We start from the raw sequence: 2,872 nt of genomic DNA on the forward strand, positions 1-2,872 counted from the left end.
GTGCCTTGCTCAGGGGCACCTCGGCAGTGCCCAGGAGGTGAACTGGCACCTCTCCAGCTACCAGTCCACGCTCCATATTTTGGTCCAGACGGGGACTTGAACAGGCGACCCTCCAGTTCCCAACCCAAGTCCCTATGGACTGAGCTACTGCCGCCCCAAAGAAGAAGAAGATCACGGCGTCGCTGTTGACAAACAGACTCCGGCTGAGGTTTGAATAAAATTCTCAATAAGTAGCCTATAATCTAATGATGATAATTAAAAAAATCTTTTATTCATCCATAGCTTTATAGCCAATGCCTGGTAGTTGATCAAGTCACAATTCTTTACGTTTAGGTCAAGAAAAAGTGGTCAGACTTAAAGCTGGCAACAAAAAGCCTTTAGGCGCAGCAATACGCAGACTGGAGGAGGCCAACCAGACCCCAGCCTGACCCTGACAGACTGGAGGAGGCCAACCAGACCCCAGCCTGACCCTGACGGGGACCGAGGAAAGAATCTCCTCATTAATCGGGTCAGAATCTATCTCTGGCATAAGTGGTGGTGGTGGAGACACAGACGCACTTGCGTCGGAGCCGGAGCAGAACGGTAACTAACAGCCCTCCTTTTGCTTGCATTAGTTAATTTAACCTGACAGTGGCTACACTACTGTCCAAACAAATAGGCTTACACGTGTTACACAGGTACACATTTTTATTGTTTTGTTTAAATGCTGTTTCAGAGCCAGGCACCAGCGGCATGGCGCCAGGCAGGCGAGCACGTGCCCTCCGCCTCCCGTGCTTGGCCAATCATCACGGCAGAGGTCCTGGAAAGGCAGACAGAAGTATGCCATTTATTGGCTTCAGTTAGCACGCTCGAGACAATTAATAACACGCTAAAATAAATTAACTAGAATCTAAAAAAAAAAAAAAAAACTGAATAAAATGTTTAAATGACTAAATGTTGTCCATTGTCTGTATTGAATATCCCTATACCCTAATAGGCTATACTTGCATTACATTACTGATTAAATAGGCCTACTGTAGAGCACTTACACAACTTTAAAGTATACTTTCATTTTAGAAGCGATGAATGAGGTCCTGTCTCCTCCGTATTGCCCCCAGTGGAGGCTGTGCTGGCCCGCCGGCACATCAAACGGCACTCCATTGTCTAAAGCAATATTGTGCAAAACTGCACAGGCCAAAATTATGTCGCACACCTTTTCTGGGGAATACAGCAGCGTTCCTCCCGCTGGTCCAAGACAGAGCCACCTGCGCTTGAGCAACCCGAAGAAGCGCTCCACCGTGACCCGTGTGCGCGCATTGTTAAACCTGCGCTCCTGCTCTGTGGCAGGGTTTGCCAGCGGGGTTATAAGGTATTGAGGGGATAACCTTTGTCACATAGAATAAGAACCATACCAAAATATTGTCATTTAATAGCCTACTTATCGAGGAGACACCGGCCCTGCAGCGCGCCGTCCCGTAGCCGTGCGCCCACGCTAGAGGTTTGTTTAATAATTATTTTCAGACTCAGCCAGATCTGGCTGTGCTGCACCGCAAATCCACACTGACTCAAACTTGCATACACGAGCTGAGACCTGACGTGAGATTTGATCGTACCCTACGCTCACGTCCAAATTGATAAATGCCAAAGTTGGTGTGGAAATGAGCGTACACCCATTATTCTGGCGTACGTTCGTTTGATAAATGAGGGCCAGTGGCTGCGTTTCCCAGATCACTCTTAGCTTAAGAAGATCTATCACTAAGAAGGAGTTGTAAGATCGAGCTGACCCACTCTTAACACTCTATTTAGCGATCAAACGCTCACAGATCCAGCCGCGGCAGGCAGATTAATATTACACTAAGCAAGGAGATGTTAAAACAGTGCGCACCGTATATATTTTGATCTATTTTATACTTCAGATTTATATTGTTGAGCATTAATTGGTGACAGAAAAGAATGAATTTCATTCTGCAGGGAAACGCGTGTACTTACTGTGCATATTGAATCTTGAATCTTGAATCTATGTTTTATGAAGACCCTGTGTGCGCTCAAAGCTGTGGCACAAGTTATGCACCAAAATCTGGTGGAAGAAAAATAATGATAAGATGAAAAATAAGTATGACAATACTTAATATAACAAGTGTGTTCCTGTATGTGCTGTACACATCAGACACACAAATAAAATGAATCATCATGACTATCATTTATCATAATTTGTCCGCACATATCCCACATCAATTTGTCCGCACATATCCCACATCTGACAGAAACACATCCACCCTCCAAACCTGCGACATTTCACAGACATCAGGCAACTGACAGGTGTAATTGAGCTCAGTTGGAACCTCATCAAGGGACGCTCCACCTGCTACTCTATACATAGGCGTTGCCACATCACACGTGTGAGATACCATGGCTGCTTTACAGCATATTCTCGCTGCTAACCAACAGTGTCGCCGTGTGCGAAGCCAAACCGTATATGTAATGCATTTGTGCGTCAGCACTTCAGCCCACTCGACATGCTGTCAGACTGGGCTGTCCAAATGAAGTACCGGCTGAGATACAACGCCTCATCAACTAGTATCTCCACACATCCGGAGGGCAACCCGGTGCAATTTTGCCCTCAGCCCGGAGGTGCAATGCCTGGCTGCGCTGCGTTTTGACGCAGTGGGGAGCCTCCTGGAGGTGGTGGGAGACGGCACCGGCCTCAGCAAGGTGTCTGTGTTTTTTTGTTTAAATATAATACATTTCCTTATGATTCTCTTACCAAGACTACTTCTTATTTAGATGTAGTCTTGTTTTCGTCATGAAAATAGGTCATTAACAAATATTTATCGTCTTAGTTTTTCATTAGAATTATTAGAACACACATACACACGAGCAGCAGGGAATTAGT

The sequence above is a fragment of the Epinephelus moara genome, chromosome 18 (genome assembly GCF_006386435.1).
Source record: "Epinephelus moara isolate mb chromosome 18, YSFRI_EMoa_1.0, whole genome shotgun sequence".
NCBI classification, from domain to species: domain Eukaryota; kingdom Metazoa; phylum Chordata; class Actinopteri; order Perciformes; family Serranidae; genus Epinephelus; species Epinephelus moara.